The following is a 6,000-nucleotide window of genomic DNA, read 5'->3' on the forward strand; positions in this document are numbered from 1 at the left end:
ATGCCCAGACAAAGCAAGATGAGACAAAAAAATCTACAACTCCCAGCTAAAGTACAAACAATCCTCCCAAATACTCCAAAAAAAAAAAAAAAACAATGAAAACAAAAGCATTGAGTTAATTTTGTATTGGCCACCTGCTGCTGGGCATGGAGTGGGCCCTTAAAAATGTAGTTAATATACTCACTGAAACTCCACTGGAAAAAAACACAATGTTTCCTTTGCGAGTGGTTGTCAATTGCAGATAGCATCTTTGTTCGGGATGGAAGCCTGTTTCCACTTCCTCTTCTCAGTGCTGGTACCCTGTGCATGCTGCCAGTTTCTGGGAGCTCGCGTGTGTCTTGAAGACATTCGTCAGACACCTCCTCTGACTCTTACAATCTCTCCGCCTTCTGCACAGCTCCCTGATCCCTGGTTGGGGGGGGGACTTTGATGAAGGCATCCTACTTATTACTGAGTGTTTCCAAATCTCTCACCCTCTGCACATGGTCCAGATGTGGGTCTCAGTGTTAGTTCCCATCTACTGCAAGAGGAAGCTTCTCTGATGATGGTAGAGCAAGGTGCTGACCTATGGGTGGATCAGAATGTCCTTAGGAGTCATTTGATTGCTGTATTCCATTAGCAGAACAATAGTATGGATTTTTCTCCTAGGTCCATGACCTACCTGGTCTCAGGTTCTTGGTTGCCTGGGCAATATCAGGTGTGGATTCCATTTCAGGGAGAGATCCTTAACTCTGATCCCAAGTAGATAGTGGCTGGTTATTCCCACAACGTTTGTGCCATTATTGTACAACATACCTTTCAGGTGGGTAACGGTTGTAAATTGAAGGGTTTGTAGATGGATTAGTGTGTACCTTTCTCCTCTGGTAGCATGCAGAGTACCTTCCAATACCACAAACACTAGTCACTAGGGGTGAGACCTCTAGTTAGAGACCAGTTGACTTCTCTGTGTTTAATGACCTATATAAGTGCTGTCTTCAGCAATGGGGTCTACCATCAGGTTGTGGAGAGCAACCAGTAGCTTTGGCAATAGCCTGGTTGTTTTGGGGTTTCTATGGTCCTCTTTGGCCAACAACTCAATGAGATGTGACCCATTCTGGCACTGGAGGTTTCACTGGGTGGTGAGAGATGTCTAGTTGGGACATTGTCTCCCCATTATTTGGTGACTCCATTTAGATTTCTTTTGTATATGTATTTATTTTTAGAAGCGTCTATGATAATAAGTTTCCATATAGCCCTTCAAATAGTCCTTAGTGTTAGTTGTCTCTCCCTCACCCCTCTTTTCCACTCCCTCCCTATTTAATCCTCCTGCTCCAGTCTCTTCCCCACATCATTTATTCATAACTATATATTAACTTCCCCTTACTTGGAATACCCTCCCCTCCCCCAGTCCCTTACTTGATACCTAAACTCTATATGGGTATACATATTGAAGCATGCATATTAAAAACTTACAAGCTAATATTCACATATAAGAGAAACATATAATATTTGTCTTTTTGGGTCTGGGTTACCTCACTCTGGATTATTTTTTCTTCTATCTCCATCCACTTACCTGCAAATTTCATAATTTCATTATATATTATATTCCATTGGGTAAATATACCACTTTTTCATTATCCATTCCTTAGGTGATAGACATCTAGGGTGTTTACAACTTCTGGCTATTATTAACATACAAGCAATGAACATAGATGAACAAGTGTCTCTGTCGCAGGGTATAGAGAGTGCTTTGAATATGCCTAAGAGTGATATAGCTGGATCTTGAGGTAGGCCAATTCCAAGCTTCCTGAGGAACTGCCATTCTGATTTCCATTGTAACTGTAGAAGTTTGCACTCCCACCAGCGATGGGTGAGTTCCCATTTCCCCACATCCACACCAGCATGAACTGTCATTTGCTTTACTGTTCTCACTGGTGTAAGATAAAATCCTAAGTAGTTTTTATTTTTATTTTCCTGATGACAAAGGATGTTGAACATTCTTCCTCCTTCTTTCTTCTTCCTCCTCCCCGCTTCCTCCTTCTCTGTAGCACAAGTTCTAATAGGTCTTAATAATAAAAGCCCGGAGTCAGATATTGGGGAAAACATTGAGAAATCAGAGGGACAAAGGAGTAAAAGCATGACTATCTTATTTCTCAACTTCCCAGTCGAAAAGAGACTGAGTTCCTGTTTCCTGCTGCCTTATCACTTTCTCTCTCCACCCAGCCATACCACTTTCTATTTGTCTGTACAGACCACCAGACCTCTATGGTTAGCTAGTGGTTAGCTCTGCTCCCTGATCTTCAGGCAAGCTTTATTTGTACAAACATGATATCACCACATTTCTCCTTTTTTTGTCTAAAAATTAAAAAATAAGTTTATAATTGATATAAGAAAAACTATATACAATAAGTGCAATAACTATGTATAATATATACAGACAATAAATGCATCAACAATGTCTAGTCCATTAACAATTGACAAATTAAGAGAAAATACTCCATATCTATCCTATCTTGGTGATTCCAAAAGGTTGTACCTAATTCACTTTCTATTCTAACTTGGATTACCAAACTATCTTTTTAAGTCTCTCAATCTTATACGCTTTACATTTCTTTAGTGAATTTCTTTTCTGAATCTGGTAACAAGGAAAATTATAACTATAACTATAAAGTCTTCAATACCACCAGAGAACTGAGAAAGATATAATATTACCTGAGTAAGCAGGACATGCAAGACAGCAACTTCCAAAAGAAAATGTGACAAATGACAGAAACAGCTGGCTGCCTGACCAGTCACCCCAGTTTCCTCTGTGACATCGGGGCATCCATCTTCAGCCTATAGACCTAGCATATCTGACAGATTTTTATGTGAATCAGAAAAAGTCTGATGCCCTACCTTGTCTTGTCAAAGTTCAGCAATCCCACTCTTTTGTGTTCGGCTTGTCCAAGTTGAACAGCATACTGTCAGCAGTCGAGACAAGGGCACTTTACTACTAAGTGGCTAACATTTACCACACACACACAAAAAAACTCCATGTGGTGTTTCTTTGATGCCCATCATCTTCTCTGAAGTAGATTGGTGCTGCCAGGAGCAGACATGTCATAAAGAAGGAAAAAACTCATTAAAACATCTTAAATGCCATATTCTGTAGATCTTTGAAATGTTTGAAGACAACCTGTCTATCTAAAATATATCTCTGTTTGACCTAAAACATACCTAATGTGACTACAAGTTCAGTTGTGATAGGTGACTAACTACTAACTCACATTTCCTTATTATCTTAAATTATTGGTAATAATAACTTTCAAGGGCTAGAAACTTGCATTAACAATGTAATAAAATTACATTGTCAAGTGAGTTAATTGGGAATCATACTTTCAATAAGATTCGAAATGTATGTACAGTATGTACTAACAAAAATAATGTCAACTTTGTATCAATATACAAAAAATACAAGTCAGTGTAGAAGATTTAAAATTAGTAGTTGCTTTTTTGTTTAAAAGTAGATTCAATAATCTACCTTTTAATTCTATTTTTATATACCTCCTTATTTCTTTTCAGAGTAGATTCAATAATCTACCCTTATAGCCTATCATATCTATGCCACCCCCTTTCTCTTTCAAAGCAAAAATTCTGAATATAATCTCTTATGTTCAACTTTCTTCCTGACTGTAACCAATAACAACTTGTAACCAATGACAATTGGTTTCTCTAAACAATGACAAATATCCATCAATCATTGAACAGCCAAAAACCACCCACCCTACCTCTTGGGAATGTGGGTGTCATATTCTTAAATTTACTTCCTGCTCTTTCGGGATGACTGCATTTTTAGGGGGATCCTGAAAAGAAAAGTTTGAGTTAATTGTCATATCCTAGGAGAGGTAGCTGTATCATTTGTTGACCAGTCCAGTCTCTGTGTAATGGTAAAGTTCATGGCTTGATTCAAGTCCTGGCTAGAGTATTCTGTAAGGCTGAATCATCTCAGCTAGCTACCTTGAAATTGTCCTGAGAAGTTTGTTGTCCAAAGCCAATCCTTAGATAGTGTTTTTCATCTTAATGGTGTTATCAAAGTCCTGGTGGAATCATTATTGTGGGGCCCCATCCTCCTTTTGGAGACTTCAAATGTTACTATTAGGCATGACCTTGGTTCACTGCAGAAAAGTTAAACATTTTAAATGTCATGTGCAGTAGATCTCAGAGAGGTTAAAGAGAAGCTTTGAAATAGAACCAAAGGATTATGAGATTAATAGCAATAAAATGGTCCTTTAATTTTTATTTTTTTCTGTTCTTTATCAGGTGGCTCTTCTGACATGAGATGGAGATTTTGGATTTTACTTTAACAAGCGTGCTTGGGTTTAAAGAAGAAGTCACACTCCAACTCCAAAGTGAGATTTAGTCTTTGACTGGACTAGGACTACAAAAAGACTATTTGCATTATATGTCTGTAGAGAATAGCAGAAACAAACATTTTGGAAGATATACAAAATTTTACCCTTTTGGAAATATGATATACCAATAGGTCAATTTACTCTTCTTCTTGAAACATTTTTTTTTTTCTGGATGATTTGTTCCTTTCTTCAGATGTCTCATTTATCCAGTGGTCTTCAGATTTCCTAGCTAGATGCCTCTATTCTCCTGAAAAGACAAGAACAAAATCATTTCCAAATTCTAATTTTGTGGAACTTCTCTTATGGCAAGTTATATACCGTCAAATGAAATGCATTTTCTAGTTTTAAAGTTAGTTTAGATTGAATGGCCATGCTGTGTGGTGAACTATCATCTTTCCTAATCAAGGGATGTCTCTTATTCAAATCTAATCTTTATCAATTTTGATGCATAACTTTTCTTCTCCTTTAGAAACAAAAGTAAAACCCCTTCCTCAATGTAACACATGTCCTGGTTCCATTCTGAGGTCAGCACATCTTTAAAGTATACTGATTGATTTAATTCTGTATTTCTTTCTACTATCCAATGTCTCTCCACAGCTGTTGTTCCTTTCTCATTAGCATTTAGAAAATTCAAAGTTAATAAAACATTATGCAATCGATTTCTGGGAGTCCATTTCATCCCTTTCTGTTTGTTTATCATATCCTTTAGAGTTCAATTTGATCTCTTTATAATTGCCTGTCCTGTTAGATTGTATGGTATACCTATAATATTCTTCATATTTTAATAAGAAAAAACTATTTTATTTTCTTAGAGACATATGCTGGAGCATTGTCTGTCTTCATTTGTTCAGGTATACACATGGTGGTCATAACTTCTAGCAAATGTGTGATTACCAAATCAGTCTTTTCCGAACTCAAAGCAGTTGCCCATTGATAACCTGACTAGGTATACATATTTTGCTTTTCCAAATTCTACATAATGGAACACATCCATCTGCCAGATTTTATTCCTTTGAGTACCCTTTGGGTTACTTCCTGCAGATAGTGGTGTTTGGTTATATAAAGAACAAGTGGGACATTTCTTTATAATTTTCATGGCTTGTTGCCATATGATGGAAAATTCTTTTTTTGAACCTTTGTTACTAAATTATTATTTGTCTAACTTCTGAATCTGGTGTCATTCTATTTACTGCTGAAGTCAATCTTTGTAAGAAATCAATGATGGCTTTCTTTGGGCCCTGTATAACTTTAGTAATTCTGTCCCAAGCACCCAAAGCTTCTGTGTTGCATAAATCTAGGATGTAGTCATCATATAGATATTGCCTTTGTATGTAAGCATAAACTCTCTCTCCAAGAAGTTGGTCCTGGGAAATTTCCATACCTCTAGCCCTACTTCATTATTCAGTGGTCTTAACCTCTTTTAACCAGGAGGTCCATTGTAATTGAGGACTAGACTCAAAGACCACTTTAACCAAGTCTATTTAGTCTCTAGGAATAATTTTCTTACAAGTTGACCACTAGTTTAACATCTGTTCCACAAAAGGTGAATGCATGCCATATAAGACTATTGTTTCCTTGAATCTCCTTATAGCTAATATTTCCACAGGAGTCCATTTAACTCTTACACAGC

General features: G+C 37.1%; 1 long non-coding RNA gene across 1 annotated transcript in view; it reads left to right on the plus strand.

Moving 5' to 3' along the window:
- Positions 1–5,029, plus strand: part of LOC146892272 (uncharacterized) — a 42,285-nt gene extending 37,256 nt beyond the window's left edge. The window contains exon 2 of the long non-coding RNA XR_015004863.2: positions 4,279–5,029. This is a non-coding gene — a long non-coding RNA (uncharacterized LOC146892272). The remainder of the gene's footprint in view (positions 1–4,278) is intronic.
- The last annotated feature ends 971 nt before the right edge of the window (positions 5,030–6,000 follow it).

Source organism: Myodes glareolus, chromosome 12, assembly GCF_982192425.1.
Source record: "Myodes glareolus chromosome 12, mMyoGla1.1, whole genome shotgun sequence".
Classification (NCBI taxonomy): Eukaryota; Metazoa; Chordata; class Mammalia; order Rodentia; family Cricetidae; genus Myodes; species Myodes glareolus.